This window comes from Symsagittifera roscoffensis, chromosome 5 (genome assembly GCF_963678635.1).
Source record: "Symsagittifera roscoffensis chromosome 5, txSymRosc1.1, whole genome shotgun sequence".
Taxonomy (NCBI): domain Eukaryota; kingdom Metazoa; phylum Xenacoelomorpha; order Acoela; family Convolutidae; genus Symsagittifera; species Symsagittifera roscoffensis.
The window spans coordinates 8,736,061-8,759,510 of record NC_087066.1 but is presented as its reverse complement, the minus strand read 5'-3'; the positions used below and the strand labels follow the sequence as shown (position 1 = coordinate 8,759,510).

Below are 23,450 nucleotides of genomic sequence, written 5' to 3'. Positions count from 1 at the left end.
CAATTATTGCACGAGATAATTTGCGTGCAGTTAACGAGTAAGTCATGACTATTTGTTTATGTATTTATTTATGTGCTTTATGAAAAACGTATCCTTGTGGGCTCTTTTTTCTTTTCCCTTCACCTCACACAAACATCAATTTTATGTTCTAACAAGTGGTTTTATAAGGTTGATTATGATGATCAAAAATGTCTATCATGGCTTAATTAGTCGGCATGTCAATTTTCATGACAATCGGACAATGTAAACAGTATAATTTTGTTCAATAAATTTTGCAGGAGGGGGAGCAAAGGAAAAAGAGCCTCATTGTGTACTAAAAACAGCGTGTGGGGTGATGACTTTAAAAAACGTTCAAAAAAAATTTTTTGTTCAAAGCAAACACGAATCTAAAAAGCTTACAATGCAGTTTGAAAATTGAGAGCTTCGACTTGATAGGTCTGGTCTTGTTGTATTCAAACCTACAAGTATGACAGTAACTGAAAGTTGAAGCCCGTTTTAGTGTAGGGACCGTCCGATTATATTGTGCGATGATTAGCAGTGCCAAAAAATTGAAGTTCTGTACAGCAAAAAAAATCAGCTTGCAATTTTTCTGAAGATCTGCTAAGATAAAAAAAAATGCATACCGCAAATTAAAAAAAAATTGTTGAAAAGCTTTCTGAGTAACATTATGAATTCTTTGTAACAAGAAAAGAAAACCTAACAAATGAGTTTGAATCACAATCGGGGGGTGGTTTTAAATTTGAATCAAGAAATATTGTCGACAAAATGATGTCATTTAAAACTTTAACATGAATACGAGGACCGTAGCAGTTGAGCAAATCTCAAACGCGGCAAGAACGTCACAACCTTGAAAACCTCTGATCTGAAAAATCATTGAAGCTGGAATGAAATTCAAATCATTTTATTTACTAAACGAATGTAAAGTAATTAGCGTTTTCTATCAATTTTGTCAGGTCGAATACTGTCTGGTCGAATTTTGTCGGGCCATGTCAGGTCGAATAATTTATACGATCTCAAACAATCAGCCTATAAAAATTTGATTTTTACTTCACAATTGATTTTTACTCGAAATGGACAGAGGAAAAAAGCTGCAGTGGTTGCCTTACAGCAGCAGTTGTTACCATTGATCATGAGTTTTTGATAGTATTACTTGCGGAACATGTAGGTATTGAAAGATCGTCAAAACATCTGATCTCAGTGCAGCCCAGTAAAAGAATGCAAGGCTTTAAGATAGATGCAGCTATACCGAATCATCGAGTAATCAAAAGTGGAGCTCCTAAAAGACTTTTTTTACAGTCTTGCTCCTCACCAACTTTCGGCAATTAGATTGGTGCTTGCTCAGATTATCAAATTCATGCAAACATTACCATGTTGCACTGCAGTCAATTTTCAGATGAGGGAAACTTTGACAAAAGTTAATTTGATTTGAAGAAACATGTTGGTTTGCTCGAAAACGTGAGACTGACTTTCTCAAAAACAAATTGAAGAATAAAACTTGTACTTAACATACGTCAAACTAAAAAACATCGTTGGAGAAATTTCTGAGTAAAGTATTGATCTCTTTGTAACAAAAAAAGAAAAGCTACAAATGAGTTGGAATCACAATCGGGTAGTTAAAAAATTGATTCAAGAGGTGTTGCCGACTAAACGATTTCATTTGAAACGTTTGCATGGTTATGAGGACTATAACAGTTAAGCATATCTTAAATGCGGCAACAACGTCATATCCAATGAAAGTTTCTGGCCTGAAAAATCATCATTACAATCTCGTTTTTTTTTTGACAAAATGAATGTTTGGTAATTAGAATTTTTATCAATTTTTAAAGAAACCTTAAATAAACCGCAACTCAGGAAGCTAATTTTGGATCCTGAATTTTTAAGTCTCGCAAATTTGTGCTAAAAACAAGCCATGTCAAATTGAACAATTTATACAATCTGAAACAATCAGCCTGTAGAAAATTGTAATCAACAAAGTCAGTCTTGCTAAAAAAAACTTCCAATTTCTTCTCACTCGAAATGTACAGGGGAAAAAAGCAGCAGTTATATCCCTACAATTCATCACAGCATTTGCTGTCCTTGATTATGATTTTTTGATATTTTTACTTGCGAAATGCGTGGGTGTTGCAAGATTGCCAAAAAAATTGATTTTAGTGTACCTCAAAAAAGTCCAACGCATCAAGATAGATGTAGCTATACCGAATCATCCAATAATCAAAAGTGAAGATCCTTAAAAAAATTTTCTCCAGTCGTTGTTGCTCTTCCCCGTCTTTTGCCACTTAAATTGATGCTTGCTCAGATCGTCAACTTTGTGCAAGCAACATCATGTTGTACTGCAGTCAATCTTCAGATGAGGGAAACGTTGAGAAAAATTAATTGGATTTGAAAAGAAATGTTGGTTGGATCCTTAAGGATTTTTTCTTGAGTCATTTATCTTCACAGTTTTTTGCCAATTAGACTGGTTCTTGCTCAGATTATCAAATTTATGCAAAGAACACCATGTTTGTAGTGCAGTCAATCTTCAGATGAAGGAAACAGGAAACGTTGACAAAAATCAAATGAAATTAAAGAAAAATGTTAGTTGGTTCGAAAATGTGAGATTGAAGTTCTCAATACATAAGTGAAGCATAAAAATATTAAAAGTAATTGTTGAAGAGATTTTTGAGTAAGATTATTGTATGTTTGTTACAAAAAACCTCAAAATGAGTTCGAATCACATGAGTTCACTTGGGGTGGTTTAAAAACTGAATCAAGATGTTGCCGACAAAATGATATCATTCAAAACATTGACACGAATACGAGGACCGTAGTTGTTGAACCTAGCTCAAATTTGGCAAAAATGTCAAGTCCAATGAAATTATTTAACCTAAAATTATCATCACAGCTGGATCGAGTTCCAACGAATAGTTTTGACAAAACGAAGCTATAATAATTAGAGTTTTCTATCAGTTTTTAAAGAAACCTTAGTTAAACTGCAACTAAGGAAACTAATTTTGGATCCGGAAGTTTTAAAAGCCTACACACCTATTTCTAAAACTATGTTTTTTTTCCAAAATTGTCTGTGAGAGCTAAGTTTGTGCCAAAAACAGGCCATGTCAAGTCAACTAATTTATACCATCTCAAACAATCAGCCTGTAGAAATCCTTGTTAAAAACAAAGCCAGCCTTGTTAAAACAGAGCCATCCTTGTTAAACAAAGCCAGTCTTGTTAAAAACGTCCAATTACTTCTTACTCAAATTGGACAGAGGAAAAGAAGCAGGAGTTATTGCCTCACACCTCACCTCAGCATTTGATGCCATTGATCATGAATTTTTGATACTATTAATTGCGAAACGTGTGGGTGTTGGAGGATCTTCGAAAAATGTGATTTCAGCGTACTTCATTAAAAAGTCCAACGCGTCAAGATAAATGTAGCTACACGAATAATCGAATAATCACAAGTGGGATCCTTAAAATTTTTTCTAGAACCGTTGCTCTTCATAGTCTTGCCCAAATGATGTTGGTGATTGCTCCGATTATCAAATTCATGCAAACAACACCATGTTGCACTGCAGTCAATTTTCAGATGAGGGAAACGTTGACAAAAACCAAATGGATTTGAAGAAAAATATTGGTTGGTTCGAAAACATGTTACGACAGTGAAGATAGAAACTGTTGAAAACTGAAAATTCCTGATTCAGCTATCAACCACAAAGAAAAACAATAACAATTGAAAATCAAAAACTACCTATTCAGATTCGATTATTAAAAAATTTATAATTTCGCTGGAATTAATATTTTATCTAAACATGAAAATGGACGAGCAAACCCAATTGGTATGAAATAAAAAGTTTAGCTGAGAAAGTTATAAATCAATTGGAACTTCTTGAATTTCCCAGCCGACACTTTTTGTTCCGAATGCTCAGTTTCTCAAGTTTGTTTAATGCAACAGTTTGTACTCATTTTTACCGCAATACCTCAACTACAAGTTACAGAGCTTCTAGAATACAATTCATCACAGCATTTGCTGTCCTTGATTATGATTTTTTGATATTTTTACTTGCGAAATGCGTGGGTGTTGAAAGATTGTCAAAAAAAACTGATTTTAGTGTACCTCAAAAAAGTCCAACGCGTCAAGATAGATGTAGCTATACCGAATCATCCAATAATCAAAAGTGAAGATCCTTAAAAAAATTTTCTCCAGTCGTTGTTGCTCTTCCCCGTCTTTTGCCAATTAAATTGATGCTTGCTCAGATCGTCAACTTTGTGCAAGCAACATCATGTTGTACTGCAGTCAATCTTCAGATGAGGGAAACGTTGAGAAAAATTAATTGGATTTGAAAAGAAATGTTGGTTGGCTCGAAAGTGTGAGACTAAATTTCTCAAAAGAAAAGTGAAGGATAAAACTTGAATATTGCATAATTCAAACTAAAAGAATTTGTTGGAGAGCTTTTTGAGTAACATATTGATATCTTTGTAACAAAAAAAGAAAAACTGCAAATGAGTTTGAATCGGTTGGTTTGAAAATTGAATTAAGAGGTGTTACAGTCAAAGTGATATCATTTAAAACGTTGACATGGTTACGAGGACCGTAGCATTTGAGCATATCTTAAATGATGCAACAATGTCTGACCCATTGAAAGTTTTTGACTTCAGAAATAATCATAAAAACTGGATTGAAATCGAATTATTTTTTTTCACAGAACGAATTTTTAGTATTTAGAGTTTTTTGTCAATTTTTAAAGAAACTTTAGATAAACCGAAACTCAGGAAGCTAACTTTGGAGCCTGAATTTTTAAAATCCTACACACTTGTTTCAAAACTGTGTTTATTTTCCAAAAACGTTTGTAATAGTTGTGTTTGTGCTAAAAACAGGCCATGTCATATTGAACAATTTACACCATCTCAAACAATTAGCCCGTAGAAAGTTGTTTTCAAAAAACCATTCTTGTTGAAAACGTCCAATTTTTTCTTACTCAAATGGTACAGAGGAAAAAAGCAGCTGTTATATTCTTACCCCTCATCACAACATTTGGTGTCCTTGATTATGATTTTTTGATACTTTTACTTGCAAAAAATGTGGGTGTTGAAAGATTGTCGAAAAATCTGATTTCTGTTTACCTCAGCAAAAAAATTCAACGCGTCAAGATAAACGTACCGATTATGAATAATCAAATAATCACATGTGGGGATCCTTAAGGATTTTTTCTTGAGTCGTTTATCTTCACAGTTTTTTGCCAATTAGACTGGTTCTTGCTCAGATTATCAAATTTATGCAAAGAACACCATGTTGTAGTGCAGTCAATCTTCAGATGAAGAAAACGTTGACAAAAATCAAATGAAATTTAAGAAAAATGTTAGTTGGTTCGAAAATGTGAGATTGAAGTTCTCAATACATAAGTGAAGCATAAAAATTTTAAAAATAATTGTTGAAGAGATTTCTGAGTAAGATCATTGTATGTTTGTTACAAAAAACCTCAAAATGAGTTCGAATCACATGAGTTCATGCGGGGTGGTTTAAAAACTGAATCAAGATGTTGCCGACAAAATGATATCATTCAAAACATTGACACGAATACGAGGACCGTAGTTGTTGAACATAGCTCAAATATGGCAACAATGTCAAGTCCAATGAAATTTTTTAACCTAAAATTATCATCACAGCTGGATTGAGTTCCAACTAATAGTTTTGACAAAACGAAGCTATAATAATTAGAGTTTTCTATCAGTTTTTAAAGAAACCTTAGTTAAACTGCAACTAAGTAAACTAATTTTGGATCCGGAAGTTTTAAAAGCCTACACACCTATTTCTAAAACTATGTTTTTTTTCCAAAATTGTCTGTGAGAGCTAAGTTTGTGCCAAAAACAGGCCATGTCAAGTCAACTAATTTATACCATCTCAAACAATCAGCCTGTAGAAAGTCTTGTTAAAAACAAAGCCAGCCTTGTTAAAACAGAGCCATCCTTGTTAAACAAAGCCAGTCTTGTTAAAAACGTCCAATTACTTCTTACTCAAATTGGACAGAGGAAAAGAAGCAGGAGTTATTGCCTCACACCTCACCTCAGCATTTGATGCCATTGATCATGAATTTTTGATACTATTAATTGCGAAACGTGTGGGTGTTGCAGGATCTTCGAAAAATCTGATTTCAGCGTACTTCATTAAAAAGTCCAACGCGTCAAGATAAATGTAGCTACACGAATAATCGAATAATCACAAGTGGGATCCTTAAAATTTTTTTCTAGAACCGTTGCTCTTCACAGTCTTGCCCCAATGATGTTGGTGATTGCTCCGATTATCAAATTCATGCAAACAACACCATGTTGCACTGCAGTCAATTTTCAGATGAGGGAAACGTTGACAAAAACCAAATGGATTTGAAGAAAAATATTGGTTGGTTCGAAAACATGTTACGACAGTGAAGATAGAAACTGTTGAAAACTGAAAATTCCTGATTCAGCTATCAACCACAAAGAAAAACAATAACAATTGAAAATCAAAAACTACCTATTCAGATTCGATTATTAAAAAATTTATAATTTCGCTGGAATTAATATTTTATCTAAACATGAAAATGGACGAGCAAACCCAATTGGTATGAAATAAAAAGTTTAGCTGAGAAAGTTAAAAATCAATTGTAACTTCTTGAATAATTTCCCTGCCGACAATTTTGTTCCGAATGCTCAATTTCTCAAGTTTGTTTAATGCAACAGTTTGTACTCATTTTTACCGCAAAACCTCAACTACAAGTTACAGAGCTTCTAGAATGCCGCATGTAGATAGGTTATAGAAAACGAACTTGAAATTGTTTCTAGTTTAAACGGTGTTCGAGCTTTTTCTTGCTTTAAACTTTGATTTGATCATGAATTAGTTGGTTGCACGTGTTTGGTAACTCAATTTTGCGTTTTTCCTATTTTTGTATTTGCTGAGTTCTGGTTTTCAATTTTTTGTCCGGAGTTTTCCGGATTGCATATAGAAGTTGTTGAAGTCATCTAAGATGGTTGTGAATTGTCAAGTTGGCATATAACATTCGGCTTGCTTCTGCAGTTGTAAAATAAATTAAGAAAAAAGGGTGGGTGGTTCTTATTTATAAAACTTAAAACTTATAACGCTGGCTTAATGGTCGTGTAAGTGTCGGTTGAATTTATTGGCTATGGCTGTCTGCGGGAGGGCTGGCTTAGGGTGAGGCTCTCATGGTTGTGATTCTTCGTTTGCTGGTTCATTGCAATAGTCCGGACTAATAAATGTGATCCGTTCAACTATCCTGTGATCCGTTCAACTATCCAGAGTCCTCATGGCGTCATATCCTGAAGAATCCAAATAATTTCTCCTATTTTGATAGGCGGCGTCTTCTTTGTCCATTGTTGTCGGGCAGTAATGTTGGGATAAACTCGTTGATCAAATGTTTCCAAATATGGGTTGCGAGTTGTTCGGCAAGTTTCCATTGTCGACTGAGTGTAGAGGGCTGTTGGGTTTGTAGAGGTGGCATGCTGGCATGCGCTCTCCCGAGAATAAAATTATCTGATTGTTCCTGGCACATCTCAAGCTCGTCTAGTTTACACGTTGTATTTGAGCTTTTTCTTGCTGTAAACATTAATTTGATTATGAATTAGTTGGTTGCACGTGTTTGGTAGTTCAGTTTTGCATTTTTCCCAATTTTGTTTTTGCTGAGTTCTGGATTTCAATTTTTTCCCGGATTATTCCTGATTGCATGAAAAAATGAAGTCATCCAAGATGGTTGTCAATTGTCAAATTGGCATATAACATAGGTCTTCCAGATGTCAAAATTTCATTGAAATTCTTCATTTTTATTGACTGCTCAGGCTATTGAAATTGATCTGATTTTTATAACAACGTGGGACCAATTCGGACCACTTGGGACCAATCCGATCACTCCTCACATTTGGACACTTTCGAATAAAAAAAAGTGGAAAGCCACTATCTGACTGACTGAATTTACTCGCTGATCGGAAAAATCATTTGCGAGTAATTGGTTTTCAGTATAATTATAGTTTCTGCGATACGCAGAGGATCTTTAAAAGGCTATCCAGCCTGTCTAAGCACACTCCGTTTGTCTTCTTTTCCCACATTCCAGAATGAGTTATTTTGCAGAGCGAAGCTATTTTTTTGCTCTTCAAGGCCATTTTTTTGTGTCAAGAACTTTAATGTGGTACCACTATTGCAGACGTAATTGGTCAGGCTGTGATAAAAAAGCGTTAAGCAAATTAAATTCTAAAAAAAACGCTCAAAACTAGATTCGATTTGTTTTTATAACTTAAAAGCTTCTGATAAACAAATCAACAGCAAAATAGCAAAAATCTTAGTGCAATTAGCATTTCCGAATGTTAAGCCGCATACAAATATTTGCAAAAGTGCAACTACGTGGGAGAAGGGAAGGGCACGGGGGAGATATGTCTCCTTTCTCGCAGAAAATTGACTACTCGACCATCGAGAGGAACTTAACTTCGAAATTACTTGAGATACTCATTTAAGGTCATTCAAACCTAAATATTTTCTGAAAATGCCTTTGGCGTTAGCTACCATTCATTATGCCATCAGAAACAATCAACCAAACTTTTCCTACAAGATAGCCCAATTAATTGTCCAGATAATCGTTGTCATAATCATTCATGTATTATATAGTTAATCTCACTCGGTTGAAAATTTTCAAACAATTCGAAACACTTATTTTTGGAAAATGTTTTTGGCGCAAGGGACACGTTGCCAATGCAAACAAAATAGCTTGGGAACATTCAATTAAGATGTCGTCAGCAGAAACGTTGGCAACAATTGAATACCAGTTACAAATGTCTGGACGTGATTTTTTTTTTCAAAAAAGCTATCAACATGAGTCCCCAAAGCAAGATTTACTTCAAGACAATTTAATTAATACGCCGATGTTAACTTTTTACAGTGTTTTCAAAATACTCAAAAAAGAGATTCGACTAAAAAAAAGAATGCGGAAATCCCCAATTAAATGATAGAAAAAGTCGATATCTGCATTTTACAGGACGCTAAAAGATCAGCAATTGCATAGATAAAAACAAAAAAATGACAGGCACGATCGCTAGCTATGTGACCCAAGGACCAAGCTATAATTTTTGGTCGAAATTTTAGTGTGAAATTAACTGGCCTTTTTCAAATGCTCGACCAATGAAAAACGTGATATCTGCGTAATAAGAAAATGCACTCCTCAAAAACGACAGTGTCAAAAATTCCAAATATTAGCCTCGTTTGGAACAACAAAATTCTCGCTTCTCTCTGGTACTAAAAAATTTTGGAATTTTTTTTGTTTTTATCAATGCGATCGCTGATTTTTCCTCTGAAAAATAGATTTTCTCAAAAAAAATCTCATAAGCTCTGCCGAGTTGAGGCAGTATATCTTCGAATCGCAACGAAAAATTTCTTTTGGTTTGAATAATTTTAATGGAATAATTAATTTTTTCACTGAAATTTGAAATTTGAATTTTTTTACCAGCTACATATACAACGCCAAAAGCAATAAATTATGCCTGGAGGGAGATCCTAAAGAGCAGTACTGCTCATCGAGTAGGATATCCTGGAGAGTAAAGAGAAGACAGCCCGCATCAACTCAACAAACAAAGTAAATTAAGGGCTGAAATTAAAAACAGTTTGTAGAGGTCCTGATTGTCTTTTAGGTAAATTTGAAAAAACTGTTTATAGAGTCTCAAACAACTAACTTCTGACATTTCATGTATATTAACAGGTATCAAATCATTTTGTTTTAAATAGTTAAAAGCCTGCACAGTTCTAAATGTAAGCGATCTCTGTTAAGCGGTAGTAGAAAATTTTGCCACTTTAATTACGCCTTTCGCTTTGCTCCTGGTACATGGTCCACTTTTTTGGGAGTAAATCTGAGACAGAAAACCATTTTTTTTGTCCGATTGCAATTCCATAAACAAATACTTAAATATCTCAAAAAAGTATAAATCCAAAACAGTAAGCAATTTGTTTTCGTCCATAATTTTCTTAATTGATTCATATCTACGTTTGAAAACAATTGCTCTCAAGATTCTTTTTTGTAGTTTCATTATCTTGGTAAGGTGAGATTGGGATGTATTGCCGTACATTAAAATTCCATAAGTGATTGGAGGATTTACATATGCTTTGTAGAAGCGAACCATCTGCTGTTTAGAAAAAACAAACCTAGCTTTCCGGAAAATGCCACATATTTAATTAATTTTTTGCACACATATTCAATGTGAAATTTGAAAGTAAGTTTCAAAGCAACAAAAATGCCTAAATATTTACACACATTTGTAATTTGTTCTGTAGTACCAAAAGCAAAGTAATCTTTTGAAAATTTATTACCAAATTTCATTATTTGAGTTTTACCAGGATTGACACAAAGTCCATTCGTTTGAACCATCTATCCACTTTATTTAACGAACTATCAAAGCTATCGCAGCAATTTTTTTCTGCATTGCATTATTAGTATGATCAGCAAATAGAGCAACCTCAAATCCTTCAGCAATTTTTGGAAGATCATTTATATATATTAAAAACAAAAACGGACCTAAAAATGACCCTTGGAGTACTCCACAAGACATAGAGCAACTAGAAGCTATTTTATTATCAGTTTGAACAAATTGAAACCGGTTTGTAAAGCAATTTTTCAGAACACAAAGAATCCGACCTCTAAAGCTGTATTTTTCCATTTTTGCGAAAGAAGATCATGATTTATGGTATCAAATGCTTTTTTGAGATCAACAAGGCATAATTGACTAACGAATTTTTTGTCCGATCCCTCTCTAATAAGTTCGGTGAATTCAATTAATGCGTCCACGCATGACTTTTTCTTTTGAAATCCAAATTGTTTTTCATAAAGAATCTTCTGCTTGTTAGCAAAGTTATACATTCTATTGAATATTATCCTTTCGAAAATTTTGCTGAGTGAACTGAGTAAACTAATAGGTCTATAATTTTCCAAAGATTCTTTTAAACCTCCCTTAAAAAGGGGAAACGACTTTTACAGCTTTAAAGCCTTGAGGAAACTAACCACTATTAACGAATTGGTTGAAAAGACTGCAAATTCTTACAGAAATTACAGGCAGCGATAATTTTATAATTTTGTTATTTATGCCACAAAGACCATTTGAACCTTTATTTTTCAACATATATGGCAATTTTAATTTTCTTGTGGGTAATTTTATAAAAAACCATTGATTTTTTGATGCGATCTACATAACCCAACGCTTGTTTGTAATCAAATTCAGGATTTCTCAGTTTCTCGCCAATTGAGGCAAAAAATTCATTTAAAACATCAGCAGCCAAAAAACTCTTGTTTTTGGAGTTTCCTCTGCAAAATTCATTGAAGGCCTGGAACAGCGATTTCGAATTTCTACCATTTCCAACTTTTTTGTCGTAATAAACTCTTTTTTCAATTCTTATTACCTTGGTTGCTAAATTTCTAGCTTGAGAATATTTCAGTTTATTCAGTTCAGTAGGATTTTGTACCCACTTACTGAAAAACCGATCGCGGTTTTTGAGGATCTTTTTGGTTGAATTGGTAACCCATGACTGTTTTTGTGTTTTCGATTTTTCTAAGGGAGCAAAACGATCAATTGATGAAACCATGGATTCAACTAACAGACATAATTTCTCATTGGGATCACTAAGCTTATAAAATTTTGACTATTTGTTTTCTAAGAGTAATAAATATTCATAAATATTATCGTCACGGTAAAGATTTTGAAGATTTTTATAGCAGTAATCTTGATTTTTTTGCGGATCAACATTCACTTAACCAGATAAAATTACGGGAAAATGATCAAAAATAGTTGAATCCAGCGTTTTTACGTTGGCATCGAAATTAGCAATTAAATAATCAATACATTGACTCAATGTTGGAGTAATGCGAGTTGGATCTCTATTCAAAATATGCGCACCACAGCTTTTAATTAGATTAATATAAGAATTGGAAATTGGCTTGCAATCTAAAGTGTCGATATTAAAATCTCCACAAACAAGAAAATTAGTTTTCAAAGCATTTAAGTACAGAAAGTAATTCTCAAAGTGATTTTAAAAAAACCTCATTTTTGCTCTGTGGGTGTTTATAGACAACGTAAAAATAGTAGCCTTCAAGATGATAGAGATTCAGATAATCATTATCACACAGCCAGGTTTCGCATAGCGCAATAATCAAAGGTTTTTGTTCTAACTGATTAATATCTATAACGAGTTGGTCATGATGGCATCTGAGGGACCTTATTTTACTGTCTTTTAAGTAGCCCATATGACGTTCTTCTATATAGTTGTATATAGTGCTGTTGATATTATTTAAACAGTGTGACATAGATGGCTGAGTTACCCACCATTTGATAAAAAAAATTTTTTGTTACATTATGTCTTTTTTTTCTGCTATACATTATGTTGCGAGTCTTATTTTTTGAACCAAATTATAGCTTTACTCAGTCTAAGAGGTTAGCTCAAACTGAAGTCGAAAAAGAATTCAAGCCGAAACTTCATTACAGTCAAAAAATTGAACTTTGTTTCTTTTTTAACAAATAAATTCTTGTGTATATCCATCATGGCTTTCAATTTCGGGAATATGTTTTTCATCGGTCTTAGAATAGCCATAAAAGGCTAGAATTGGTTTGCTTGAAAATTTGGGTTATTCTTTGAATAAAATTCAGAACGCAAACATAGTTTCATTAGTTACTTTTTGCGCAAAAGTTCTAAATTTTCTCAAAAGTTGAAAACTTTTCAAGATGCTTCAGAACACAAACTTTTGTTTGTAAATCAAGTATATTGGGGACATAATTTTGTAGAACTCAACATTATATTGAAAAAATTTTTGAAATTTTTTTGAAGCAGGAAATTAAAATTAAACTGCAAAATAAGTACATATTTGATTACCAATTAGTCAATACATAAATCAAATACATCCTCAGTTTTCTCGGAATGCAAACCTTGCTAGAAAATGTACAATAAATCTTTCTTTTTTTCAAAGTTGTTGCAAGAGTTGAAATCAGTTTGCAACATGTGCAATAAATAAACAAAAATTTGCGCTCTACCGAAAAAATAATGAATTTGCTGCTTTTATTATATTCAGTGCTTTTACATATATATTAATGGTTGTGTAACTTCGAAAATAAATCGGATCAACCGTACAATCTCTTCTCCTTTCTCCCCTAAGTGACCTACCATAAAAAAAACCTTCCCAAGCATGTATTAAATCTGAAACTTAATGCAGTTTAAATATGCATTTCATTCAAACGCGCAAATACAATTGGTCTGCACATTTTTTATGCGGGAATGCATTTTTATGCTATTAATTTCACAAATTAATGTTTCAATTCTATTTTTTTAGTAAAACTGTTAATTTTGAACAAAGAAGGCTAAACTCAAAGTTAGTTTATGATAAATCCATATTTTTTCCATCTAAATTGATTTGAGGGGGAATTGTACGGTTGATCCAATAAAACAAATGTTTTACCGCTAACTAAAAATAAATTTTTTTTTGGAAATTCAGAGGTTTGAACGAAATGCTTCATTTACTTAATATTAGTGAAATGACTACGATGTTAAAAACTTGCAACAGTTTTGAAAAACTTTTGCAAGATTTACGTCCCTTCACAAAAAAATTGCATGTTTTGTGTTTTTAGTTCAAAAAGTACCGCGTTTTTACCAAAGCAACCTCGAAAAAATGCGTATGCTCTGACCATCCCCCAGTGAATATTGTGGAATGTAGGCGGAGGATTTTTTTACGCGAAATCAGTTGTCACAAACATAAGTTGACGAGAAGCTAAGCTTCTAAATTCAATTTTTCGAAGCTAAGCTTCTAAAAATTGAAAAAAAAACGCTCAATGGATACGTGCGTAGGAAATAATTTAGTTCATATCATTATTTTGAGTTTTTGAAGCGCATTATTAGTTATCCTGCTGCTCTTAAAAAAGAGAAAAATTTCAAAAATTTGACAAATTCTTAAGATGCAGTACTTATCGCGTTGTGGTTAATCGCCTTTGCAATGGCATTTTGGTCAAAATCTTCTCTGTTTCTTGTTAACCTTGTTGTTCGGACAATTTTACAAACAAACAGGGGTTTTTTCACTTATTACGTCCAAATTTCCTAAATCGGCGATTTGTAATGTTCAATGTATAAAGGTACAAAACAAAACGCCCATCGCACCGATTGGTTTGGTTAAGGAAATGCAATGTTTTTATTCTTTTAAAAAGCAAATAGGCCAAATCGACCAAAATTATACAACTTTATTAAATTATTCGAATTGGTTTTTTATTCGAATAGCTGCAGATTTTTACCCAGACCAAAAAAAAAACACAGAAAAAAGGAGAGAAAAAAACGATCACGTTCACAAAAATCGGCCTTGTTTGAAATTGGTTAAGTTTTCTTTCAGTTTTTTGTTTTTTTTTTCTCCTGGTCTGCGTAAAAATCTGCAGCTTATTTGAAACGTATTCGAATAATTTACCAATTTATTCTAAACTTTGTCATTCGGCTTATAACACAAGTCGAACTAATATTGTGAACAAAACATTTTGAGATGGTGCTGAAGTTTGATTGGCTATTCTAGCCAATCAAATTGGAGCAAAACAAATTCATTTCAGAAATTTTGATTTTTGGGCGGAATAAGTAAGAAGACCCACAAACAGCAAGAAGTTATGGTGTAGCATGAAGTTTTCACCAAAATTTCATATAGTTGTGGAAAATCATGAAACAAGGGTAGTTTCAAGGTAAACCCCTCTTAGACTAATTTACACGGTTGAAAATTATTTGCGTTTTTACAATAAAAACGTTTGAAAGTATTTTTCCAGAAATTTATTGCGTTTTTTTATTCTTATCTAAAACACCTGATTCGTGCAGATTTTTTATTATGAAAAATTTGATCGTTCCCACCACCAAAAAAAATTTAAAAACGAAAAAATGAATTGAAAGCTTTGTATTGTTTTACTCTGTTTTTTTGGCTTACTTTGATTAAGTTGGTCGGAAACTTTCGTGATTCTTTCTAAGTAACCGAATACACTTGTTTATAATATGCGTTTTTAAGACAATCAGGTACTTGGCTCATCTTTGCGGGATCATATTGCGTTTTTATCTCGATATACAGAGAGGTTTCTTAGACTTTCCAGAGAAAGTGTGGGCGGGTTTTATAAAAATCAGCGAAAGTTTGCCGATGTTTTTTTAGATCAATCAAATGGTTTTTCTAAGCTCTGATAATCACTAATATGACACTATTAACCAAAATGCTTGGTTAAAATAAAAAAAATGTTTTTATGACGCTCGCACTTCCCTCAAATTAAGTATGATGGTTTGATCGGCCGAAAATTGATGTCGTAAAATAGTACAACAGTTCTTAAGGGCAATCAGGGGGTCCCGCCTCCAGTTTTACAAGGGCGGATTTAAAGCGACCGCCCTCTCTTCAGTGATTCGATACCTTTGGTACTATTCTAAGAAATCCAGTTTTTTGATGGCCGACCTTGAAATTAACACAAAAATTAATTATTTAAAAAAGAATTTTGAGTTGAATTTTTGACTAATTTTTTGGCACTAAGTGTTTAGTAAAAAAAATCAAAATGAGGGAATTTATCCTCTTCACTCCATTTTCGTCTCCCAGAAAATTTTTTTGCCTGGTTAGTACTAGTTCAACAGTTCAAGTGAAAACAGGAAACCAAAACTTTTTTCTTAAGAATATTTATATACAAATTTAAGATAACTGAAATTATTATACAGTGCACTCAAAAATTTAGCTAAAAATTTGATCCCCACGATGAAATTTCATCTTGCGAGATCGTCTTTCTCCAGCTTTTCCATCGCTTATTTGCCTGATATTACGTCACAGAGTGGATGATTACGTCATCCTTTGTACCTGTAGGACTTGTCGCTTTGATATCGTTCCTCAAGTAGATTGGAGTACCACGTGGAGTTATTACATAACTCTGTCAGGTTATGATAAGATTGGGGAGTCCAGGTGTTGTTCAGGAGGTCTTTCTCTTTGGTCAGAAGGTCCAGACAAGGCGATGGCTGCACGTCAAATGAGACCAGACATGCAATTACCATAATGATCGTGATGCCGAACGCGATTATGATAACTGCCACCCTCTTCATTCTCCCTCTTTTTCGGCTAAATGAGTCCCTCTTCAACTAAACCCTGATAGTATTATGTAATAAAATGAGCAACTGTCAAGTTTATCTGATTCAAACGTTATGCAACTGGTTAATTTAACTGATTATAAAGTTATAGAAAACTGTGTAAACCAATAAACTGTAATCAAAGATGAAATGGAAAGTTAGCGAGCATAGTCTTTCGAACTCAGTTTGATTTGATGCATTTTTTTCTCTAAACTTATTGTAACTTGAAAAAATATATATTTCAAAGCATCAAAACTTGGAAAAAGAATAGCGTTTGCCTCGATTTGAAAATTTAAAATCTCTTAGATTAATTTAATAACCGTTCTTGACTGTTTGTTATTAGTGCGGAGCACTTTTTTCAACATTGTAGATGCTTAATTAGGAAGATAACATATCAACCCATGTAAATTTTTCGATGGTTCTACGCGTACAACTATTCTGTCCTAAATTATGAATGACATTGCCAATTCGATTATAAATCTAATTCAATACGTAATCCGCCTAGGTGAACGGGGCTATGTGTTTAATTAAATTTCAACCACGCAATGCTATTTTTCTGAAGGAGAAGGACAGCAGAAGATTTAGGGTGGGGGGGGGGGGGGGTAGGTTTAGACAATTTTTCGGCAAGATGTTTATACCCCCTGATTCTTGGGTACTACTTTATGACTCTAGTGTGCTCTGTAGAAAAACGCAACTACTTGGTTAAAAAATCAATCAAAAAAGTGTTCCAAAACGTCAATTTTTGCTTGTTTTTTCCCCTTAAATTAGCCTGTATTTCAGATAATTTTGACCAAATAAAGATTTATAGCATTTTGGTAGAACTCACGAAAAGCTTAGAGGGACATATGATGGAAGCACGCATTTTAGAAAATTGCTTGTGAGCAAATTGTTATAAAAGCACTATTTTGCAAAAAAACTTGGAATGATTCAGAAATCAACTCGGAAACGTGAAAGTCGTGAAAATCCTACATCCTCTGTATATTTATAGCTATCTTTTAAAACCCCACTCCCTCGAGAAAACCCTGGATCTACACTGGATGTTGGTAAGGAAAATTTTGAAAAAGTCCTGGATGGAGATTTTTTTGTTAAATCAGGTTTAAATTCACGCTGAGTAAAGCAATTTATTGCAAATCTTGGTTAGGAGAGTACGCATGATTTAATATTTTTGAAGCAACGTAACATGAAACTTAATACAAACAACAACACGCAAAAATAGACATGTCAGCTCAAGATAACAACTCGCGGCAGTGCTTCAAGTTCAACCTACCTGATTTGACCAAAAATGCTACTCATCTATTTTTCATATATAGAAAGTTTATATCATACATTTTTCATTCAATTCCATGAGCAAGACAAGTTTCAGGAAAGGTCTTTGATCAGTGATTTTCAAATACAGAAAAAGTTTGGCAAGAATTTTTCCATAAATCAAAAATTTGATTTTTATTTTAATTTCTCTATATTTCAAAGTTGTTGTGTTCGTAAGCGAAAGCGAGTGACAAAGATCTTTGTTTGCTCAAAACAATAGTAATCAAAAGTCTGACTATCTTGCATTTACAATGCGTTGGAAAAGACGTTCCAAAATTGGCAAAAAGGTTCCAAAACTGAACCAAAAATTTTAATTACTTTAGATTATTTTATTCTTTATGGTTCTGAGTTGTATTTGTAACTCAAAAGCATTGTCAAACTTGTTCAAAAATTGGCAAAAATGGCATTGGCAAAAATGTTCCTTTGCCTAAAATTTTCCAAAATAGAATCGAAAATTTCTGTAACTTTAAATTATTTTATTCTCAATGCTTTTGAGACGTGTTCGTAAGCAAAAACAATTGACAAAGACCCTTGCTAACTCAAAACTAGGGTCGCCAAAGTTCTGACTGTCTTGCATTTACAATTTTTTGGAGTACACTTCAATTGTCGTTTGTTAGTCTTACACAAGTGGTGTTTCAAAAATACATTCCTCGTCATAATTTTCCGTACCATCTTAATACATGCTAAACACTTGTTTTGAGACAAAACTTCGCCAAATGACTACTCAAGAGTGAAAGCAAAGCGGGTACCCAAGCATGTGACGGTTGGCTTCAGAAAACTGTGTATAAAACGATGCATTGCTCTGCTGAAAAAACGCAAAGAAAGGGTGACAGCCTCAAAAATCCTGAGGGAGACGGCACTCAAAATCAGCAGAAGAACGGTTCATCGAGCTTTATCAAGAATGAGGTATGGGTACAAAAATGCAAAGTTCACAATAATTTTGACCAAAAAACAGAAAGAAAATTGAGTACGCCTCTGCACTGATTGGTTGACTAAACCAAAAAATTGGGATGAAGTCGTATTTAATGGAAAAAAAATTAAACTAGACGGACCCGACAACTGGTGTTCCTGGATGGAGGAAAATCATCAAGTTTACCTCATTAAACGTCAATGTGGGGGTGGTTACCTAATGGTCTGGGGTATGATTTTTTCGACCATATCAAAAAATTCAAAATTGTAAAAATGACCAACCCCACAAAGCATCAAAGCATACAAAAAATGTCACAAAAAAATATGCGCTTGGAATTTTTTTAAAAAAATTTATCCGGAGAGGCTGAAAATAGTCCAAATTTTAGGTATCCAGGAGTATCTTATGCACGTTTTTGGGAAAATGTTTGTTTGATCACAAAATTCGTTTCTGGTTCACTTTTTCTGGTTCAAACTACTTAGAAAACAATTTTGCTTCCGCTATCAAAAAAATTGCTTTTCATTCAGTTTCCACTAATGGAGGCTGAATGATTAGTTTTTTTAATGAATTTTTTTTTGTTTATGACGATAAAACGGTTTATTTGCCATAACAAACAAACCTCCTTGAAATTTGGATGAGATAATTTTAGCAATGTCTATGAAATTTGTTTGATTACTATTTTTTCATGCATCAAAATAAGAAATTTTAGGGCTAGTATTTTTACTTTATGAAGGTACAACCGGTATATGAGTACAAAGCCTTATTCATACACGTCAAACCACTCGTTTCAAATGTAGGCAGAGCAGCGCGAAACTGCAAAAATGAACGCTTCTTTCAGATGCAGCTTTTTAGTTTATTTTTCTTACTTTCTGAACTGTAGCTTTCTTTGAATATTGCTATTTGTCTTTTGATCAAAATTGCCATAGTTCGGTTATGTGTGTGTGTGATTCAAGCAAAATTCATTTAGTATCAACTGTTATTCTTTTTTGTAATTTATTTGTCTTGTTAAGGCGATAAAAACACAATTTCGCCTAAGTAATAATTCTCGAAGTTTATTTGTTTATTGCTTAAAAAGTCTTCAAATTTTCTAGCTAACTGCCATCAGATGGAAGATTAAACGGAACTTAATGTAGGATGAAACAAAATAAGCGTGATTTGTGGCGTCCATCATGATGAAGATACCGAGTATTGGATTTTTTTCCTGTTATTTTCAGTCAATTAGAATAGAAGAGTAATCAAAAATTCAAAAAAAAATGTAAAAATAGTAAAGAAAGCAAATAAATACAAGTCAATTAGAGGTCAGATATTGAAAAATTTTTAAATCAGTTGAAAAAACAAAGGAAAAAGCTAATTGTATATCCGATGACTCGAACAAGTACAGCAAGATCTTTCTGCGCTGCTGTGATTCTATCTTTGTTAACTATGACTTTGGTTTTGTGCAACAGCCATTTATCCAATAGGATAGTCTAATGATTCTAATTGGTTAAAAGTTTCCCATCGTTTGGTTCCTCCATCATGAGAAAACTCCCAGCGTGATTTAATTAAAATGATGTGACAAACATACTTAGATATGTTTCTAAAGTATTAGTATTAAAGCATTCAAACATTTTTAAAAATATTTGTTATCGTTTTAAGAACAATTGACCTTGTCTTGATTTTTAACTAATAATTTTTTCTGTCTTAACTTTCTGGTAAATTTCCGACAAATTTTTTCAGCTGGTTTTGCTGTCTTCTATTTTCTGAAGATTTGAGAACAATTGAACAAAAAAACGAGAAATATATAATTTTGAAGTTTGGGCTATTCTTGTGCGTTGTGTGATAAAGAAAAAACAAGGAGAGCTTAGAATTGAAAAAATATTTTTTTCTAAGCAACCATAGTCGTCTTTAAAAATGAATAGCAAAATCAAACATGTGAAAAAAATTTGAAAGTTCAGATTTGAAATTATTTTTTTTGAATTAAACCCATTTCTTACCTAATAATTGTTATTAGCTCGCTTTACTTGCTTGACTGAAAATGTTTCAAAATAATACAGTGCTGATTTAAATTATCCCGACAAAACAGAACAACACTTGGAATGTTAAACGCGTTTTTCTCAAATTGGGTTGACTTCAGAAAAAAAGATGAAGACAAAACTTGATAAGAATTTCAGCTGAGTAATTTTGTGCAGACTATTTTGCAATATTCGGGCCCAAAATTTTACCTCAAAAATGACCATACCTTAAAAAATGATAGTTTGTGAGGTAAAATTTTAGATTCGAATTCTGCAAATTTTTTTGCACCATTATAATTCAGCTGAAATTCTAATCAAGTTTTGTCTTATCATTTTTCTATGAAGTCAACCCAATCAATAAAAAATTGCGCCAAAATTATTGATTCAATCACTGACAATAATAAATCAAAGTAAGCTTTTTATATAGTCCAACAAATTTAAGAAAGGTATATTTTTCCAGAAATTGGCGCAAAACGTTTTAAATTTTTTTTTTTTTGGAATTGGCTTGTATAAAGTAAAGTTGACATTTATTGGTTATCAAACGAAAATAATTTTACTTTTACGACACTGAGACGACACTTTTAGCAACACTGTTAGCAACACTGGTAGCAACACTTTTACAACACTGTTAGCAATTAAACCAATAATTTTGGCGTAATTGTTGATTGAATAAAAAGCCGTTTCTGGGGTAAAAGTTTGGGCCCGATTTTCTTCAAATAAACGGCTAAATGTAAGTTTTTTGAAATTTTAATCAAATTGTGCCTTCATCATCTTTTTGTCTTAAACCAATCCAATTTGAGAAAAACGCGTTTTAAGTTTCAAGTTTTATTCGTTTTGTCCGGATATTTTAAGCACTGTAAATCACTCAACCCATTCTGATGGTTATCTTTGATACCTGATTTTGCGTGCAAAAAGTAAAAAAAGAAGCAAATAAAAACCCGAAGGCAAAGTTTCTCCTACATCCAATAGAACGAAAAGTTACTGAACTGTTTTTTTTTCTGTTTTTTGAACGAATTTTACTGAACTGTTTGCTGACAAGAGACCGTAATCTGTGCTAGTTCCTTTTTTTTATTCATCATTATAAATTTTGAACTTATTTCTTCTACTGGTGTCAGTTCGTCCACCAAGTTCAAGTCAATCTAGTTGCAATCAAACCGAACTTTGACATATGAGCTGAAAACTGAATTTTACCTAAATCCGAATTTAAACCCGAATAATCCGACAGGTGAAGAAACGTCTTCTTGCGTTTCCTTTTCAAATATGGGCTTTTCTAAGTCTTTTAGGCTGGTAATTAAACAAAACTTTATATACTGGATTTCGATAATTGAAGAAGCGCTGGTAAATTCGGGGGTGATTATGGCGGCAAGTTTTGTAATTAGATAATCAGAATCAGCGATAAATATATTTATCAAAAGATCAATGCGTAGTAAAATACTGACACAAAATTATTTTGGATATCACAAAAATAATAAGTAAAAAGTCTTTTTTCCTTCATTATCGGTGGTTTCCTTCAAATGGGTTTTTTAAAGTATACTTTGGGAAAATTCACTTTAATAAAATGATCAGAGTGGTTTTGGACAATAATAGCGGAAGTGTAAAATGTGGTAGTATGGTAGGAAAAGGGACAACCGTACTCTAACAGAATTCTATAATGAAAGAAGCTCTCGCTCATCTAAAAGTGGTCTAACTATTGTCAGGGGACTAAGTTCTCATTTTCTAACTCGACCAATGTTTCCTCACATTAAAAGTGAAAGTGAAATAAAAGCTGATTTTACCCCTTTCTTATTGCCCTTTAAGGGTAGTATACTAATAAAGAAAGGTTCATTTTTCAATTTTCAGACGCCTTTTGGGTGGCGAACTGGAATGTGGGCTGTTATTCTCAACTTAATTTGTACCCGCATTCATCATTTTCTACGTTAACAAAAGTCTCGGCAGTCTTTCTTTGTTATATGAAAATGAAAATATATTTTTTTCTTTTTGTCACAAAACCCGGCCAATACATATAGCTACTTAGCGCTCAAACTACAGATTAAAGTCAACAAAAACGTAGATAATTACTGAAATACCTTTTTAATATATCATAATTGGACTAAATATACATCCTCCCCCACCCCCTTCCCTCCACCCCCAAAGACGTTTGGGGGGAGGATGTTAACTTGATCCGCTTAGTTTTTAGTTCAATTATTTCATAGCTAATTTTGAATAAGTTGTCGGCTTGTTGAAGATTCTGTTTGGAGATTAGCTTGCTTTTTGATATTTTCGATATGTTCTCTGTTAGAAGTGGAAATGGAAAGCGGAAGGGAATTGGGCAAATCAATGTGAATTGTACCCTTCTATGTCTGTGGGGAAAACAAGGCAGTGGGTCGGGACGCAGCGCCTCTTTCTAGTTCATATACCTCTTTGAAGATTAAATTCAGTACCTTCGTTCGATCTGCTCATTATTGCTTTTTTTGTGTTTCCCAAAATCCCTCAGAAAAAAAAGAAAGAAAGAGATGCAAGAAAGACATCTTTTTTGTTCTAGAAGTAATTAGCGTACAGAATGCTTTAATGATGAAAAATAGGTTTTAAAGCCGATGCACAAAAATATCCACAAAATAAGTTGAGATTTCCGAATATTCTGTATTTTTCTTTCATCCGTACACGGGCGGATTTAGGTTTGCTTGCGAGAGGTTTTCTATAAATGTGCAAAGTTTTAGTCGACCGACCCTTTTTGAGGCACGGATGAGGTCTGCGTCTAATGTCCAGACTATCACGCCCAAGTTCTGGCATTTGTCGCGGACCTTCGCGACTAATGTTCAGACCTTCGCGACCAAGGCGTAGATGATGCGACTAGATTTTCGGGACAAATAGAATATTCGGAATATCTTTCGCCACTTCCGCCACAATACTTTAACAATCTAGACTCTCGCGACCGAGAATTTGCGCCGCGACTTTCGCCACCACGGAAAACTCGGCTCAACCCAGAATACGTAGCGGCTACCGAGTAGATCTGTTGCGGCTTTCGCGTCCAAGGTGGAGACGACGCGATCCTTGGAAATACCCGACCCTAGGAATGTTGCGACATACGGAACAGGGCGACCGGCACGACCCGACATTTAACGACACAACAATCTTGACTAACTTCTTTATCTGTCCAGATTTTTGCGACTGAAGAAATTGACAT

The 23,450-nt window shown here is 33.5% G+C and overlaps 1 protein-coding gene and 1 long non-coding RNA gene across 3 annotated transcripts in view; both read right to left on the bottom strand.

Moving 5' to 3' along the window:
* Nucleotides 1-23,450, bottom strand: part of LOC134845548 (RNA cytidine acetyltransferase-like) — a 142,215-nt gene that overhangs the window by 112,623 nt on the left and 6,142 nt on the right. The gene's annotated exons all lie outside the window — the stretch shown is intronic.
* Nucleotides 15,617-22,202, bottom strand: LOC134846079 (uncharacterized). 2 transcript variants are annotated; one of them, XR_010162780.1, is made up of 2 exons: nt 21,479-22,202; nt 15,617-16,264 (listed from the first exon to the last, which is right to left on the bottom strand). It is a non-coding gene; the product is annotated as an uncharacterized LOC134846079 (long non-coding RNA). The 2 variants fall into 2 exon arrangements; XR_010162779.1 differs by having other exon boundaries at nt 15,617-16,256.